Source organism: Manis pentadactyla, chromosome 16, assembly GCF_030020395.1.
Source record: "Manis pentadactyla isolate mManPen7 chromosome 16, mManPen7.hap1, whole genome shotgun sequence".
Taxonomy (NCBI): domain Eukaryota; kingdom Metazoa; phylum Chordata; class Mammalia; order Pholidota; family Manidae; genus Manis; species Manis pentadactyla.
This window is the reverse complement of record NC_080034.1, coordinates 68484486-68504573: the sequence shown is the minus strand read 5'-3', so window position 1 is coordinate 68504573 and position 20088 is coordinate 68484486. Positions and strand designations below refer to the sequence as shown.

At 38.0% G+C, this 20088-nt stretch overlaps 1 protein-coding gene and 1 pseudogene across 1 annotated transcript in view; one reads left to right on the top strand and one right to left on the bottom strand.

The window, feature by feature from the left end:
- GMDS (GDP-mannose 4,6-dehydratase) overlaps nt 1-20088 on the top strand; it is a 775818-nt gene that overhangs the window by 531005 nt on the left and 224725 nt on the right. The gene's annotated exons all lie outside the window — the stretch shown is intronic.
- On the bottom strand, nt 17041-18291 carry LOC130681208 (TIMELESS-interacting protein-like; annotated as a pseudogene).

Here is a 20088-nt window from a genome sequence, read left to right as displayed (position 1 = left end):
ACATACCTGCCATTCACCAAAGAGTAAGATCTTGACAGCCCTCACCAAGCTTCAAAGAGAGTCAAAAAATCAATGCTGTGAGAAGAATGCAACCATGCCAACCTCTGCTTTCCTTTCTGCACCCTGTATCTGCCTCATAGTTCATCAGAGAGAAACATACCTGAGCCATGTATGCATCATCTCTCCCCACCTGAATGGGCGGCCCTGGTTATGATTTCTGTATGCCTTTGCCTTTTATTTAGGGGTACTATTTAGAAAAAAAAACAGAGGACAAAAACCAAAGAAACACTTTAGCATCTAGGAAGACACCTTTGAAAACACTACCTATTTTGTTACTCGGTGTCCTTGTGTGAGAATTCATGTACCTTGTGCCATAGGAAAGCCTTCCTGAAGACCCAGTGCTTCCCTCCTGTTGGAACAGTATGAATCGTATAACCCAGCAGGTCTCCCTTCTTGCCTCAGTTTCCTCGTCTGCTTGTAGACTAAAGAAGCTTGATGTCCACACATTTCCTCCACTGTCACCACCTGACTTCAAGTCCCTATTTTCATATTATTATTTCAATTGTAGGCTCTCACATTAGAAGATGTCTTAAATCAGTTTTAGAAAGAAAGTGGATATAAATTCTAATTAATTTAAAATGGATATTTTAAACTTAAAATATATACAGAGTACTGTTTTTTTTCATTTTTATTGAGATATAACTGACATAGAGAACTTACAAGTTTAAGATGAGCAACATAATGACTTAACTCACATATATTGTGAAATGATCAGCACAGTGAGTTTAATTACCAACATACAGATACCTAAAGGAAAGAGAAAACATTTTTTTCCTTGTGATGAGAACTTTTAGAATCTGTTCTCCTAGCAACTTGCAATATATCATACAGCAATGTTACCTACAGTCATGTTGTACATTATAACCCCAGCAATTCCTTACCTTATAACTAGAAGTTTATACCTTTGTACTCCTGATTTCAAGTAACATACAAATATTGCTTTATAAGATTCTGGGTTCCATAGCTACTTTACCTGAACATTAAGTATCTGAATATGCAATCATATTGTAATATGCTCTGTACATTCTACAGCTAGTAAATATTTATGTGTAATCTTTTGTAGCAGAACATACAAGAAAGAGCCTTAAACTTGATTCAGAGATTTAGGAATGAGTCCCCAACTCTGTCACTTTTGACACCTTTAAGATAAGTTTAATCATCTGTAAAGTTCTTTAACTCAAAGAGTTTTAAAAATTATTAAATGAAGTAAGGAATGTAAGAATGCCTGCCTATCCTCTGCAAAGTAGTTTTCTCGGTTTCTTTCTATCCATCCTTTTTGTTTACTGGGTTGGAGGCAATCTTGTGATGAAGTGTACTCAGCTTAGGAAATTCAGAAGTTTAACTCAAATCACCGCTGTTTCCTCTGGGTCATCTGTATATTCACCCCATTTTCACTTCACCAATACAGAAAAATATTTCCCAGGTTCCCTGATTACATATTTGGAGTGGACTGGTGAATAAATCTGTGGTTGCATAACAGCTACTGAGAGACAAAGTTAACACTTAGGACGCTGCCTTCCTAAAACTGTCTCCCTGGGGAGAAAACACAGACCATAGGTGTGCAGGCACACCTATAATTAACGGGCTAATTTGTGATAGTATGTTTCTCCCACTGCCAGACATTCTGCCTTCTGTGTTATCTGTGTTCCTGAATGGGTGTTTTCTTCGTTATTTCACCTCTCAGCCAGTTGTAACTTTTACTCTGATTTTTTTCTCAGAACTTTGGTTTACTGAAGTATTTTTATTAAACATCTTAAAGTCATACTTATTAATAATTCAAAATTACTCAGGCAATAGAGGGAAATTGCCTCTTATATCTTTAACCTCTAGGATATGCATCAATTTGTTTCTAAGGACCTTCGTGGTGGTGACCTTGTTCAGTGCTTAGGGAAGGCTTCAGGCTGGGTGGGTGTGTAAGTTGGTGGGTGTTGGATGACCAGAGCTGTGGTGGTCTGAGTACACAGTGTTGTAGAACTAAGATGAATAGATTTTAGGTTTGCCAGAATTACTTCTATCTCTATTTGTCCACACGCTCTATCAAATCTGTCACACATAACCTCATTGTTACCTTTTAAAACTACTGTCTAATTGCTTGTATTACCCTATAATACTATAAATAAAAGATGTCTGCTTTAGTGTTTCAGAGGAATGAAACAAAGTTTTCAGGAAAAACCCTTTTTTCTTTATAGAAAATATGTAAAGATTATTTTATAGGACTGATTTAACTACTTTTTAAAGTAAGACTTGACTTTCCTAACATGCCCTTTAAGGAAAAACAGTATTTGAATACTTAAACTTTAAAAATAATGTGGTCACCAAAGGGGAGGGGTGGGGGAGGTTGGTTTGGGAGGGAGGGAGAAGGGGATTGTGGGGTATCATGATTGGTGTATATGGTGTGTGTAGGGTCACGGGGAAGACAGTGTAGCTCAGAGAAGAAAAAATAGGGACTCTGTGGCATCTTACTGCACTGATGGACAGTGCAATGGGGTACGGGGAGGGACTCGATAATGGGGTGAATGTAATAACCACATTGTTTTTCTTGTGAAACCTTCATAAGAGTGTATATCAATGATACCTTAATTTTTTTTAAGTAAAAATATATATATAATAATTTACAGCTATTTTGAGGTGAAAGTAATTTTTCCATCTATTAAAAAATTAAATTATCAGAAGGAACACATAGAATCTCTATAAAATTGTCAGTAAATCAGGAAATGTGGCTGAATTTGTCAGAAGCCTACTTTTGCATAAGCTGAAAGACAACACTGATGCTTTGCTAACATTTTTTGGTATTAATTACCGATCAATGTGTTATAAACTAAGAAATACATTTGTGTTATTCAGTAAGTGTGGTATGCTGGATGTTTTTCTTCCTGCCCAGCTCGTTAGCGAACATTCCTAACCATGCAACACACGCTGCCCAGAGGAACACAGGGGCATACACTGGGCCCTGGGGCAGGTACAGCCCCACAGGGGCAGCGGCCTCTGTCCACTCAGCAGGCTTCTCACTGTTTCTGGAGGAAGATGCGGTCGTGTGGCCCAGAGCTCTCCATCAAACAGCTAATGAATAAGGCCTGTATATTATAGTTAGTAATTTTAAAAAGAAAACCGAAATGTTTTCTTTGTCATGGTCTCAGCAGGTTTTAATTGTTGAACTTTAGTAAACAAGTCAAAGTGACCCACTGAGCTGACTACTGGTCAGGAGTAAACCGAGGCCTGCTTGTTAACAAATGGCAGCGGAATCAGCTCACTAACTACCTGCTTTCTGTACGGCCCTCAGTAGCTCCAAGCACTTAACATTTGTAAGCCTTTTTCCCGCTCTGTAATGTAAACTCTGTGAAGCTCAGACTTTGTAAATCATATACCCTTCACTCAGTAAGCTCGTTACAATACAATCGTTGTTCTCTGCAGCATTGCAGATTCATATATGTATATGCACACATGCACTGTCTAATATTTATCTGGTCTGGAATAAGCATTAATCTTTAATTACTATATAAACATTTTAAACAGGTGTGGAATAACTGTACTCTCAAAAATGCAGTGTTTATCTCTTCACTGCCTGATGGCCTTGGCCCCATGGCCTGATGGCTCCCCTTCCCTGTGCTCAAGGTGGAAATGGAGCGGCAGTGGCTAAGGGCAGAGAAATGCCCCAAATCCCACATGAATCAAAAATCCCCAGTTATAAATTATGCACCACCATAACATCCTTTACCACAGTTTGTGAGCCAGGAATTGAGTTGGAGGTAGTTTATAGCAAAAAAATGTGTTTTTTTTCTGTGCGGGTGGGGGTGGTGGTGAGGGGGCTAGGGGTTGTGTATATATCCATGCATTTTTCTTCTTCCTGTGAATTGCACACTCTCAGCCGCCTTTTCTTAGGGCTGCGCATGGAGCCTGTGGTGTGAGGAGATATAAAGCAGCATTTTTCTAACTGCCTTGGAAAACAATGAGGGCTCTGTTACCAAGAGCCCGAGCCTCTACAGGCTGCCTCGCTGGTTGGAGGGACTGGTGGAGCCCGGGTTCAAAGCCATTGGCCTCCAAGTGCTTTAATTTCAGCATTATTTTTGCTTCTCTAGCCTCTGCTTTTTTTTAGTTAAACGTTGTGAGGCCTCCTTGTTTAGTAGGGAACTGAGCAGCGACTTTTTATAATTAGATTAAACTTAATCAAATGAAGACTTGAATATTTTTTAATGTCATTTAATCTCTTCCTCCTCTTCCCCCATGGATTTTATCACCCTAGCTTAATTTGTTGTAAAATTTCACCTCATTTTTGCCTCATTCCATGTTTTCCTGTTTGAAAGAATACAGGACAACAGGTATTTTCCGTCATTTTTGTTCTTCCTTGAAATAAACACCAAACTCAATTGTGTACCAGACATTATACCAAATAGTTGTAGTCTTTCTACTGCCAAGATAGAGAAGTAAAAAATGAGATATGAAATAAAAAGTTCTATAATCAAGGGCAAAACAGGAAGAAAAGGTTATAAAAAAACTCTTAATTAAGAAATATTTCTTACAGAAATCAGTTTATGTCTGTGGTAGGTAGACGGGTCGAGTTAGGATATTTTGGTGGCATTACCATGATCATACTATGAAGGGGGAGGTATAGGCCAGTGGACCTGGTGAACATGGATGATGGAGTTTCTATGTGCCAGCAATAAAAATGTAATCATTCTTTCTTGTCCAGTCAAAATTTGTATCTTCTATATTGCAAATGAAATTTGAAAACGAGGCAAAGGAAATGTGAGTTCAAAATATTTCTTAGATCCAGCATTGTTGTAAGTTCTAGACAGCATCCAAAATTTGACTTTATTTAGAATCTTTCTATGCTCTTGGTCTGGAGGGAGCAGGCAACAGAGAGAAGCATCAGGGGTTTGCCGCTTCGCTTCGAGTTTGACAAGTGTACTTTCTACTCCAATGAACGCAAGATCAAGTTTCCAATTTGTTTGGCTGAAGGCAAGGGGGTGGTGTACTGATAGGTCTGTTTCTGATTTTTAAGTGGTGTTAAAAAGGTCAAGGTTCACATTTTTTCCATTTTATCCTGAGTTCATCACCAGCAAATCCACCTTTGCCACAATCAGTACACACTAAATGAATGAAGACCAGGAATGGCAATCACAGATTTGTTTCCACCCCTCGGTCTGTGTTAACATCCACTATATAAAAAAAGTTCATGTAATTACAGATTGACCTATTGCTTCATAGTTTTTACTAGTAGTCTGATAATTAAAATGTTCAGTTAACATTTCTTATAGTAAAAGTAAGTAATTTACTCTTTCTAATTTTTAAAAATAAGAGTTGAATGCTGTTTTATTAATTTATCAGTTTTCCTTTGTCATGGTTCTTTAAATTTCCACTTCTCTTTTTAAAGCTATATTACAAAGTACATTATGCAAAAATACATGGTATTGCAATTCCTTATTTTTTTCTAATACGGAAATTAACAATAGCTTCTCAAATCCCTGCTTTAAAAGCTTTATCAAAGTATCATTCCTATGTAGCAATACCAATACATAATAAAAAGAAGTTTACATAAATAACTCTTTGATATCTACATGTTTTATCTTCTTGATATAGGTTTTCAACTGACAGTAAACCATAAAGCACATTTCTTATTAAAAAAAAGTGACTTAAAATCTTTATAAAGAAAATGTTATGACCTTGCCCCTCTTAGATAATTTAATTTTATCAATTGAAAATGACTTTTTTTCCTTCTGATTTATTGGCTAATTTGTTTGAAATTGGTTAATGAGTTTTTAAAGATTCACACTAGAAAGTATGTTATGAAACTTGTTTTTTCATTTTATGATAACTTTAAAGGTTAGTGATTTGTGATCTTGCTAAAATGCAGATATGAAGGAATGTATGTTTTCTAAGATGTTTGTATTTTATCAACAAATATATGCTTTACAACAATGGGATAAAGTGATGTATAGGTTATCAAACTACTACAGTGTTTACATATATATTAAGATATTCTTATTGTATGAGCTGAAGCAAATGTAAACATGTCTAGATTTTTTAGGAGGTGACATATCTTTAAAGTACTAATAATAAAATAGCCCATTTTCTAGCTGTTTTAAGTGTTTTTTTAAAAAAACCTACCCAGATACTTGATGTAAATTTAGAGGTGTTGAATAAAATTATGAGGTTTTCCCTCCTTCCTTTATTTATATTGGAAAACACACACACGCACACACACATACACACACACACACACACACACACACACACTTAGAATGTTTTCTTGTGTTTAGAAGTACATATAAGGAATTAATATGTGGACAAATTTCATAGTACTTCAGAGTTTTACAGCCAAGCCTTGATGGGTGCTGTTCCAGTTCACCCTCCCTACTCACAAAAATGTACTAAAATAAATAGGAAAATATACCCTCTGAGGTAAAATCCTGAAACTTTTTTTGTTTTTTGCTAGAATTTTTTCTAAGCTAGTTTTACGCAGTATGCTAAAGGAAACTAATGGTTATGTATGATTATAATCCCTCATAAGAGCTCACTGACATACTCAGTTCCCTGTTGAGGTCTCTGCCATTTCTATGGTTTCACACTAATAAAGGTCATTGAAACAACAGGTAACAGAAACTTTTTTAATTTACTGACTAAAATCAGATTCCCTAAAAGTTTTTTCTTCCTGGTCTGCAGAGTAAAGGTACAAGCATTATTTCTTACATGCTAAAAAAATAGAATATTGTAACTATTTTAGCTTCTAAGGAGATATTGCTCACAATAAATTACCTGTAACTTCTCTAATTTTAGGCAAGTTTTCTCAGTGTTTTGTGTAAGTTGTTTACGCAGGTTTTATATTTTCAAGACAGAATGATGCTTGGAAAGACTTATTCTTCACAATGTTATAAACATTGTATGCATAAAAATTGCATCTCTTCCCCAATAGATTTTATATTATGCCCATTATTTTAGCCTAAAGAAAGCTATTTTCCACTGGTACAAAATAATAAATCCTCAATGTTTTATCTAGGAAAATATTATGCGAATAAAATATTAGATGTTTTCAAGTTCATTTTATGTTGTTGTCAATCCAAGATCTTTTTGGGTGCAGCTGGGAAAGATTGTTTGGCGGAGGCTAATCAGCACAAGCTGTAGCAGGTTTTGGAAATGACAGAGATCACAGACTCTTCTATGAAAGATGTGAACATTTGTTAATGTTGTTCTAGGTAATACAAAGAACTTTTTTGCATACACATTTGGTCCATTCAGCAGCCTCCTTTCGATGGTGTGTGTGCGCCGCGCCTGGACGCCGGGGATGCTCCCCCGGGAGCTGTGGTCGTGCCAGTGGGACTCTGCTTTGTCCTACTGTCTCCTGTTCACGGTGTGTTTATGTAAAGGCAGGACCACCATTTTAGTTTGAAATATTAAACAAAATAACTTTTATTTCTATTTCAATACCAATGGATCACCCACAGCCTCTAAAATAAATAAATGAACTAAACTCATCAAACAAAACATTATTTTTATCCATCTGGTTTATGAAGAATGAGAAGTCCTGGTATCGAAATATCTGCTCTTTCTTCACTATCATCTCCCTCCCTGTTCAAGTTATCATCTGTAAATCCCAGTTAATTTTAAAGTGGAACTAAAAAACTTAGATTTTGAAGCTGATCTAATGTTCTCTCTGAAGCTCTTTTATATTTTAAGGTTGTGTAATTTCTCCATTCTGTGTTCCTAAACTTATTCAATAATACCTGCTTTTCAGTTTGAATTTTAACAAAAATAATTTTCAGTAAAATAGACAAAATGTATTTTGTCCTTGTAATCTAGATGAACTTTTTCAGAAGAAAAGTCAAAGAGTGTGTTTATAAGCCCCTTGACTCACTTTGATCGGGGCTGAAATGCATCTGTCCAGATTCTCTCACGTGGGCTCCCACAGGAGAGGACCATGCCAGCAGTCGGGGGCTAACGTGGTGACAGACCACTCACAGCCAGTTAGCCGATTTCCCTGTGACCTGTGCGTACCTCTTGTTTTTTTCACTCTTTTAGAGGAGAAATTGCAGAGATGGCCATTCGTCACTGACATTCTGCTTCATGCCGTGGAATCAGAAGAATTGGACCAGCCTGTTTTATGCCAGCAGTCCCACCCTACAGGCTGCTCTTTTCACAGAAAGTAGGCTCTCCGGATGCCCCTCTAAAATGCAGGACCCAAGATGCTTACTGTTCTGGCTGTGTGGTACAATTAACCCGCCCCACTGTCCCCCAGGTGCTTTGAGCTGGAGAGGCCCTTCCTGGCTTCTGCTCCCTGAGAAGCCCACATCTCTGTGACGGGGATGACCCCATTGCCTGGGATAAAATTCTGAGCTTTCTTGGCATCTATTTTTTTAGTTTATTCAGCATTTCAGTTCCCAGACTTTCTGAATGATACAAGGCTGACTTGCAGGCCACCAGAGAGAGGTGGACAGAGAGTGACACTTTTGGTGACTGAGGTCAAGGAATCAACATCATTTCGTCGGTAGTTTTAAATATTGGTTAGAAACTGCTTCAGTATATGCTTTGGTCTAAAGTAGAAACTTGAAAGCTGTGTTTTCACATTGAAAGGCTGTTACTTAATAGAGGCAATAAAAATAATCTAATTATTCCAGAGGTCAAAATAATATTTTATAAGAAAGATTTTCTCCTTGATGTAAGACATACTTTTAACAACCAGAGTTGTTAATAATGACAAGGTTAACTCAGGTGCAGGGAAAATAGTGGCCTCAAGCTAATCTAGTTCTGGAACCTTTGGAGTCTCAGTCCTATTTGTTCATTATGCAAACTGTTGTTGTTGTTTTATTGAAATATGTTGCATCATTTTTTCCCATTTTTATAAGTATGTGTTCTCCTAAATGGAACATTAACTCAACATATGAATGATGAGCCCAGCATTTCAGAGATGTCAGTCTGGCTCTGTACTTCTCACACTGAGGATGCCTTCACCTTGAGTACATGTTACCCTGCAGGTGATTCCTAAAAGTTTACTCCAATGAGCCAACTCTAAACCAGACATCTTATTTAATTCAATAGTACATTAACTGGAAGGCAAAGAAAAGACAGATCTTGTTTCTGTAAACTACACTTCTAAATGAGAGGCTTGATGTTTCATTGCTGTGATGGTGGGCTCTGGTCCCAGATGCAATAAATGCTCTTGTGCTGCTAATTGACCAGCAGCTACTAGAGCAGGACGAGAAAAGGCACCTTGCCTAGGTGGTGTACTCGTAGAGAAGCAGAAACAAGCAGATTCTTACCGCCTTCCCATCAGTGTTTGGTTGCTGTGTAATTCAGCAAGTTGGAGACTTACTTAACCTTCTAAAAGTACTGTTGGATATTACCTTCCTAATCAAGTTCCTAAAAACCCAAACCTGTGGACCAGTACTTCCCTTTCACAGCTGACAACATACGATCTTAGACCTTTCTGGTCCTTTTTTGGGGCAAAATATATATATATATTAGTGAAAAATATCAACTGTTTTTTTTAAGTCAAGTTTATTGAAGTGTAACTGACATACAGTTAAGTTCACTCTTTTTGATGGACAGTTCTAAAGATTTTGTAGGTGGTCATGTAACCACCACCATAATCAAAAGACAGACCAGCCCATCACCCCCAAACCTCCTGTGTTCCTCTTTGTAGTCAGTGTCCTTCTGTCTCCCTGCTCCTCAGCCCTTGTAATCATTGATATGTTTTCTGTCCCATAATTTCTCCTTTACAGAATGCCACATCAGTACAATTATATAGCAGGTAGCCTTTGCAGTGAGGTTTCTTTCCCTTAGCATGTGCGTTTGAGAGTCACTCTTTAGCTGTGTATATCAGTAGCAGAGTTCATTGTATGGATCAACTATTTTTTAACTGAAAAAAATTACAGAACCTCATTGTAACATGTTAATTATATAGCAAACTTTTATGCATTCCCAATATTTTTACATATATATGGTTAAAGTCTGAGATCAATGATTGGTTTTGTATTCATATAGTCCTTTTTTAAACACATTACTCTGTAGGTGTTTTTGTTTTATTTAACTGTTATTGGTTTGATTAGTCTCTCTTCCTCACTAGAATATAAGGTCCAGAAAACTAGTGGGGAACAGAACAATCTGGTCAATATAGGTTCATCCATGTTATAAGTTTGTAGTCCAATCATATTAAACTAAGATTTTCTAATCTCCTAAAATTTACACTTGAGTAGTATTTTCTTAAAATAGGGATTTAATGTATTTGTAGGCATTTAATAATAAAGCACAATGTTCATTCTTTGGATACAATCAAGTGCTATGATTCACAATTCAAAAGTGACTATTATGAAGGCTGTGGAAATCATCTGGGCTATCCCCTGATTTCGCAGTAGGGAATCTCAGAGGGTGCTGGGGCCACTCTGCCATCCACTTGGTAGGAGGGCACGGCTGGTGGACTCCAACCACTCTCCATCTCTCCTTCTGAGGTTTGTGGTCTTTTGACAAACCATTCAGAAACAAGGGCTTTAGGATCATTTTTCCTTATTGAAAAAGTAAAAACAAAAAAGGCAGATTTGAAGTTCAGTATCATGATGAAGCATAGCTTGTTAAGGCAATTAGACTCTTCATTGCACTTTTCAGTGGCACTTTTCAGTACAACTTTGCAATTTTACACCAAACTGAATTATTTTGTTTCATCTGACATACTACATTCTAGCCTAATATGATCTTCTGCCTAAGAAAGTTTTTGTTTTATTTGTTCTCTGTCATGAGACAAATCTTGGTAAATTGTGTGTAGATGGCCTTTCTATGATCAGGGGCATTTTAAGAAAGCAGTTCTATCAACAGAGCTGTAACAGCACAAGGATTCCTAGTTGGCATTCTGTTTCCTGGTAAGGCATCAATATCTACTGTGGATCTCCCAGGTGAGAGCTGTGTATAGATGTCAAAGAAAATCATATAACAGAATGCCAGTCAATCACAGCCAGGGCCTAAACTGCCAGTTTTTTTTATAGGTCTGAGTAAAAAGTTCATAAAGTAGGCCAGAATGTGTCTCCTCAGACCTGAGAATCTGAACCACATTGCTCCTAATTTCATCTCAGTGCTATGTTAAAAAAAAAAAGGCACTGAAATGTGGCTGACATTTCTTCCTTCAGTGTAGCCTGCCAACACTTGTAAATGATCTATAACCATTAAAATTCTCTTTTAAAAAGTTGAATAGATTTTTAACCTCCCATGTAGACAGTAAGAAAAAAAAAATAAAAATCATCATCTTTGTTGAGTTCACATAAGCTCAATTGATAATCCTTAATGTTAATGATGCCAGGAAGATTCTACAGAAATGTTAAAACTGTCTCTTTAAACTTGCAAATGAGAATAATTATGGGAGTTCAGAAAGCACTAAGTCTGGGTGTCAGAAATGAACATTTGAATTTACTCTTCTCTTTCTCCATTACATTTCTTTGCTTGTTTTTACCCCACTCGGTGATATATAATGCCGTCCGCAGCAAAAATGACAACCAAAGAAAGTAATTGGAATAAGTAAAATCTAAACCAAATTCTAGTGTGAAGTAGTAGAAAAAAATGAAATGGAAATCTAGTGACAAGCAAAGCATTGTTATTGAAAGGTTTTGGAAAAAAGCCTCTTTCACGTTGCTGGCCCAGTTAGGAAGTTTGGTCCCTGGTACAAAGCCATACAGCTGCACACAATATGAAGGAAGGTTAACAGCATATTTGGTACGTTTATAACTTCCCTGGGGCATTTTAACAGTAAAAATAGTGATTGTTAACCTGGTCCATCTGAACTTAAATATGAGCTTACTTTGCAAGAAATGAGGGGTAACGTCTAAGCACTTCTCTCTAGGTTTCATTACTGTTTGAAGAGTTTACATTATGGCTCCTTTTTGTCTGTTTTTATATGTTTTATTCAACATGCTGAGATATTTGGAGTCATAGACTAATTAGATCTGATTCCCAACTCTCAGCTCTATAACTTTACTCTTATGTACTGTGACATTATATAGATGTTCATAAATATAATACACACTTTACTCTTCTAAAGTGTGGCATTGATCTTCATAAATATACACTTTACTCTTATGGTGTGACATATATTCAGAAATACAACAAACAATGCCACATAGGTGGATGTGGCAGTATTTATCTTAAAATGGGCCTAGCAAGTTTTCCAAGATGATTACAAATGGCTGCCTCAGTGTACTTTGCTTATAATCACAAAAATGCAATTCTTAACAATGACACTTTCTAGACTGTCAAAATGGTTGTAGCCGTATTTATGACTTAATAAATGAAAACAAGAAGTCCTATTATAAAATATAATAAATAATTCAAATGTAATGTATTATATTCCCAGTAATGCAAAAAAAGTAGAGACATCCATCTTGTCCAGGCTGTGGGACATTTGCATTCTTCTTGTCAGTTCGTAGACTCACAAACAGGAGGCCAATATATGTAATCCTAAGAGGCCATTCGTGGTAAAAAGAAGTTTAGAAACACTTCTAAATAAGACCATACTGTGACCCTTAGCGAGAGCCAAACTGCACTTTCCAAAGCATGAAGAGCTGAAGATAATGGAACACATCCCTCCTCCAGATCCAGCCTACACACTCCACAGAGTCTGCCGTCTCCAGGTGTACCCAGGCCCTATTTATTGTTCATGGGCATTGGAAGCTATCGCTCGAGTAATCCCGTGCTTCCCATTATGATGGCTGCAGCTACATTCAGCACAGGGTTCTGTCAAGTGATGTCTTGAAATGCAGAAGCCACAAGACCCAGTTACATTCATTGTAGTGATGTATGTTTTTCTCAATACCATTTAAGACCTTTTCATGCTTCATGACTTGGTAATGAAGTCGCTACTTTCTAAGACAAAGCCTTGGGCACATCTCAAGAGGATAGATAGATTCTAATTCTGAGCACTGGCGCTACTGTGTGTGCACAGTGTGTTCATTCCCTCTGGAAAGTACAGTGAACTCTGGAGAGAGTCAGAAATTAATAAGCACGTGGTACAACTACATGCTTTCTGGGACTGAATCGTTTGCTAAATTTCTTAGACTCTGAGTACAGTTAAAACTCATGAGTAGTTTTTAATATATTTTTGCTCTGTCCATTGCATTAAAGAATCAATGTCCCTCACCTCCAAGATAGACATAAGGAATGAGTCTGTCCCCTTAAACGTGGCTCTGTTGGGAGTGAAGTGGTTGGTCACAAGGGTGAGATATATAGGAGCATCAGAACTCCTGAGAAACAAGGAGCTTTTCTAAATTAAGCTCTTAAGCTAGCTGTGGGATCCTGGGTGGAGCCCCCTACTTGTTGAACCCTGTTGAAAATAAGAGGCTATAGTCTATTGCATTTTGTCCAAATGAGCTACAGCTGTCATACTCTGGGCAGCATGCCAGGGTCACAGTCTTGAGCAAAGCTGGGGCATCCCCATCATAAAGTGAGCAGCGTCAACTGCAGCTGCAGACTATTAAAATGCAAATTGTGCAAATAGGTTAGCTCTCAGCCATTTGAAGAGCTAATGCCTACATCAGTGGCAAAGTTTGACACTCCATGTGGTAGCTAATAATGTTTTTAGAGCCAGGAGGAGTTTTCTGACTTATGGAATTAAAGGGAGAGAGTGTAGGTGCTGAGTTGTAAGTAGGAGTAGATACTGGCAACCTCAAGCAGGTAGGTTAGAGTTCAGCTTTCTGTGACATAGCAGCATGCCCAGGAGAATTACAAAGAAGATTTTCATTGTCAGCAACTTTGTTCACCAGAATCAGGAGATAAAAATAGTTAGGTATTTTAAACACACATATACCACCATTATCACTATCACCAGCAACAACTAACGTATTTGATTCTCACTAACTATACTCTGAAATACAAGACTTACACCCTGAGGCAGTCTGTGTACTTCCAGGGAGGCTTAGATTTCCCAAAAATATGCAAGTATTCATTTTTCAGCCATCCAGAATCCTGGAGGATGTTGAAACTATTGAGAGGTTTTGGAGTTGAGAGATGGAATACACGTGCCCACTTAGTGTATATGAATGTCTGTTTATAAATGCAATCTCACAATGCCAAAATCGCCCCACATTGTACACACATGAATGCATACACTCAAATGCAGGAGTAGGTGTGCATGTGTCACAGTAGTAATGACAATAGTCATAGTAGAGAGAAAGAGAAGCATAAATGATACAATGCCTAAAATTGGTTGGAAAAGAAAATTTTAATTCCATTTTAAATGTTTCAAATTCTGGAAGGGTGAGTTTGTATATATTTTTTTTCCTGAAAAATACTGTTTCCCTGCCGCTCTGCTGGCTGGCCTCCTGATATCAGACCATATTTTAGCTCACAGAAAAAATGCTTTCATTGTTTGGTCCAGCTGGATATTTTGATTAAAATATTATCCTTCAGGTTTTTTACCCTGATCTTTGACATCATTTGCTACTCCCTTGTGACAGCTGCCAGGATGACAGATAAAGGAGATGATACACTACCCTGACAGTGGCATTTCTGGGGAGTGGTATCAGCCACCTCTGAACTCATGAATTCTAGATTCCACAATGGTCCATCTCTAAAGTAAGACTATTGTCTGTTCAGTGCTAACTGTCAAGTGTGCTCACCCTCAAGCTTCTTGATTTGTACTCTTTCTTTAATTAAAGTAGGCTTCCCCCCAATGGTAGGAATAAGAAGGAAAGGAGTTGAAATTTGAATTACCAAAATGTTACTTGATTGATGGTTTTAGCAAATGGATGGCAACTGGAGAAGATACTGAACTAACAGCTAAAAGCGGCCTGGGGATTTCCTCTGAATGCATTTGGCCCGTGCCTTCCTTATGACAGATCACTGGGGCACACAGCTCCGAGTGTCTTTCCTGACACAAGGTGGTGGGGTTGTGTGATTGATTAGTAGACAGAAAAAATATGGGAATTAGCTAGATATTTGTCATAGGTAAACAAAGTGAATAAGGGGTTTTTAAACGCCAAGTGAGTACCTACTATGACCTCAGTACTTCTGGTGTTTGTAGACAGCTACATGCTCTGGCCCAGCAGCACTTCCTTTCCTTTCTAAGGAAAATATTTTTAAAAAGCACCCAGCCTACACAAAGTCAATTCTCATCTTCCTTTTCTTTATTTTTTTCTAATTATCTCTGCAATTTAGAGAAAGTCATCCCCCAGCAAAAAGTATGATAATAAAGTAAATAGTCCAGCATATTATTCTGAGATTTTAAAGTGTTATCCTCTCCTGTAAACTTGAAAAGAAAATGCACAGATGAACATTTCAGGACATTGGAGATAAGGTTGTCTGTGAATGAGGCCTTCCTTCCTGTTGGACCCCGAGTTTCCCAGGATTGGGGGAACCAGTGTGTGGACAGTGTGTTCTATGCTGAATGAGGGTTGCCCTGCAGTGGTGTTCTCAGGAATAACTTCCAGAATAGACTTCTGCGACCTTGCCACTGCTGACATTTTGAGCCATATAACTCAGTCTTTTCTGTTTAGCAGCATCCTTGGCTCCGACCCTCTAATAGCACACACACACCCCTAACGTTGACAACCACAAGTGTCTCCAGACGTTGCCAAATGTCCCTTGGGAGATAAAATCTCCCTCAATTGAGAACCACTGTTACACAAAGAGAGACGAGAGCTAAATAGTGCTGCAGGATGACATTAACAGAAGATGTTGGCAGTTTGTCATGAGATGTGTTGTGTTTGGTAAAAATCAACAATAAAAATTGAGTTTTTAAAACAGAAATCCCAATTCAGTACATGGTATTTTTTGCCCTTCATTTCAGTAAAATCAAGCCACCAAGGTACACCTCAATGACAGTGGCCTCATACACACACACACACACACACACACACACACACACACACATACACATTCATCTTCCTCTAAGTTCTCCCGTCACATTTCTGTATATGAGAAATTGGTGTATATTAAAAATAATACTTTTGAACAAGCATGTATTCCAGTTTTAAAGAATAAAATCATTCCTGCTACCAAATTTTACCTGGGTGGGAACTTTTACAACTGAGATATTAATCCTTGCAAAGACTTTTATAATGGAAATGCTGACACAACCTTAGCTGCCCTGCTTCCAATGGCATCATTATATTATTCCACTCTTGACCATGTCTGTGTTCTGAAAACAGTGGCAGCATTATCTGCCTCTGAACAGCGTTAAAGGACTGAGAAGGGGAAGGATTTGGCACTGATACCAGAGTGGGGGAAATAATTTGAAATAAGAAATACACCTTACATGCATGACTCATTCATTCAACTCAGGGGTTTTCTAAAATGAATAACTAGGTTTGATTCACATAGGATTTATATGTTTCACCTCCCATGGTAACTCAAACTGATGATAATGCCTTCTGGTTCACATCTTCCAGACTCTTAACTGAATCTTGAACTGCTAAAATGATTGTCCAATTATGAGTGTCCTCTTTAGTAAACTAATCACTTCACTGTAGTTTAATATTAACTTAATATTTTAGTTTCCTTATAGGCTTTGTAGCACTAAACATGGTAGATATAGGCATCTTAAGGTATTTTTTTTGTCTTGCCGCATATACATGGTCATCAAAGTGCATACACATGCACACGCACACACACGTGCACCCTGTTTCCTCCTTGGGTGATCTTGAGGCAACCTTTTACAGAAAGACACAATGCTTTAAGCCTGTTGTTGGCAATATTGCATGTCTCAGATACTTTGCAGAAGTGTGCTACGTGCATTTGGTGAGGAGGAAAGAAAAGAAAGGGAAGGAATTCCAGCAAGGCCCACCTGCATTTTCCCTTCCTCTCAACAAAGACAAATGAGAGTATTCTCTAATTAATGACCAGACTTCAAGACTGATAGCCACTTCCAATCCTTCCACAATCCCCAGGAACAGAAAAAATAGTTGAGGGTACTTAATAATGAAAATCAAGAGAAAACAAGTGAGAATGAGGAAGATAAAATGCAAAATTATCAAAGCATGAGTTATGAAGAGAAACATTTTTTTTTAAATAGCAATGAGAAACTTTTATTATATAGCCTCTAGAGACAGTAAGATTTTTATTTCTTTTTAAAAGTGGACTTTAATATTCATTCAATATTTACATCTTAAAACAGCACCCAATTTAGTGAAAAAGACATTTAATAGCACACTAGAAGCAGAAACTGCTTAACTACTAATCATTTTTGTGGTCATTATCTATAAACACTAAAGAAACAACTACAAATACGAGATTTTAGACAGGAGTCTGTTAAAGTTAAATATATAATAATCTCAAACTTGGATAGCAAATACAGATTTTTCTCTTAGTTGAGGCCTATCAACCTCAGTGACATTTCTAGATGAAGCATAAAGTTACTACTGGGCATTTTTAAAGGATTGGTCCAGTTGTGTTTTCTCTAATTTTAATGCCTCTTCTTCATTTATAGTATGGTCAGCAGCATCATTCAGTGGACTGTCTAGAATGTCCATGTTAAGTCCATCCGAGGACTCCTCCTCTTCGTCCTCACCTGGATTAACCTCTTCAACTGTCTGTGCCCTGGGGGTGTCCTCTAACAAGTCATTTTGTAGGGATAGACTATTACTCAGTAGCTTTGCCTGACGTCTTTCCAAAGCCAGTTGTTTATTTCTTTCAATTCTTTGACATTGTTCTTCTGTTAGGCTTCTACTACTTGACTCAGAAGCAAACTTCTCACTTTCAGATGAATTTGTCAAAAAGGGTTCTAATTTGGTAGCAGTTACATCATGGCCACTATTTTCCCCTTCTTCATCATTATTGCTAATAAAATCTTCATGTAAAATAGGGAGATCAAGTCAAATTCGTTTTAAACAGGTCTGAACTTCCTTTTTATTTCCCAGGTATTCAACTCTGTCAATAAAATCCTCAAATTGCAGTTTAGGGAATAGCCTATGTGCCCAGTGCTCCATGTGTCTGATTAGTGTCTTCAAGTCCTCAGCCTCTTGACCTTTACCTTTGAATTTAACGTTGTCAAACACATGCCTTAATGCTGGAAGCCCTCTTTCTGAAATTAATCTCTGAGCATCCAGCTTGGGTATATTCCTTTTAACTGTTCTCTTTGGAGGTACAGGAACAGGTGCTTCTCTCCCTGACTCGTAAGGTTCAGCTCCTTCACCATCGTCTATCCCTCGAGTAGCTGGAGGTGGGAAAGGAGGAAAAATTTCATCTTCTATATGCTCATAATCTGGTAGGTCAACCAAGCCACTCTCCTGGGGTTCCAGCATCTTTTCCTCTCAGGTACACAGCAGCCGCACCTGAAGAGAAACATTTTAACGTAAGGGAAAAGTTTGTGGAAAATGGTGAAATGCTGCTTTTTAAACCAGTTTTTTGTAGAGCACAGCAGGGTCTGGAATAGAAAGGCTACTCAAGTTTTTCCACATGCACCTTGACTTTCATTTTTGAGTTCACTTATTAAGCAAAAAACATTTGTCATTATAGAAAATGTACTTGAAAAGTTTTGATCAAAAGGAAGCACTAGTAAATTGAATGTAGGGTTTCAGTTTAAGTTCTTGACCCACACACTACACATCTGTGTCCCTACCTTCATTCGGGAGCTGTGGTGACCACTGAGAGAGCACAGGACAGCCCTCTGACTTCCTAACAGCAGCTGCTCCTTCCGCATGTGACTTTGCACTCCAGTTGCCTCCAAAATTGTGATGGGGGAGTGACAGTTACAGAAGAGACGTATTTCAGAATGTCCACCATGGCTGTATCAGAAGAGAATATACTGTGCTGTCTAGAAACATACATTCCATGGCTCCCTCCCCTCCCTGCAGAGGCTGTGTGTGATGTGGTGTCGGCTGAGCTGCGCAGCCTCTCTCGCGTCTGTGTTGATAAGGGCCGGAGACAGTGGCACCACCTGCTGCAGGAACAGCACCCGTGATGACAGAGCATGTGCGCACATGGACGCTGAAGCGTCTGCAGAGCAGCCTGCCATTCTTCTTCCTCATTTGAAGGTGTTAATCTCCTCAAATAAAAGGTACATGTTCTAAGTAAGAAACAGAAGAGGCACTTGGGAAAGGGAGACACGTATGTTACAGAAATGATGGAACATAGTCACCTCCGATGGTCATTAAAAACATTGCATGTTCTGTGGATAGGTCTCCACTCAAGCTTCTCTTTTTTTAATTATTACTTCTTAAAACATGGTGCTTAGTGGTTAACACCAGGCTGGGTCCGGACAGCACCCTATCATTTAAACATTGGTGGTCACTTCCTTGTTAGCTGGCCTGTATATTTATAGCCCTACAAACACATTCCCCTTATTAAATACCTATGTTACGTCATTCAGTGTGGGCTCTACTATACGAAGTGTGTTGTTTCAAACAATTAGATGCAGCACAGGTAAGAAAAGAATTCTTGCTCTGAAGCTCCTAACTTTAATAAACTATGCTATTTCCAGTAAGCCCCTTTAATATGATAAGTACAGTAGTAGATTATTGTTCACCAAATGCACTTAAATATTTAAATGTTTAAATGACATCAGCAAACACCTCGAACTTATTTCCTGTTGCAATAAAATATATTTTCTCAGTCTTAAAATTCTCCACATTACAAATAATTTAAAGGTTAGAAGACAGCCTTAATTACAACTAATCATTCAGCCTTTCCCATAATTGTTTGGAACAAATATGTTTTCTAAATATCTTAGGCTGTCTTACGCTCCATTCCTCTTCTGTTTAAATCTAATGTGTAAGGAGTGTTTGATTGATGGACATCCCCTCCCACAACCCCTCCTGTAAATCTCTCAAAGTCCTTAACCTTGTACAGCCTGCTTGATAGAGCATTTGCTATTGTTTATAGTCTGTTATCCCTGGGATTGGCTTTCCATGTAATAAAGTACTAAAATTCTCATAGAGTAGGATCAACTTGGGTGTTCTGCGGTTTGCATGGTGGTTGTCATGCCTGAGTCCCACAGCAGAGAAGGGAATTAGAGGGAGCATCATAAAGAACAAAAGTTAGTGGGTCGCCAGCCGAGTAAAGCCCTCCCTGTGAACAGGTTTGGGTAATAGCAATATTTCTAAAAAGAAGGGCAGTGACACTTAA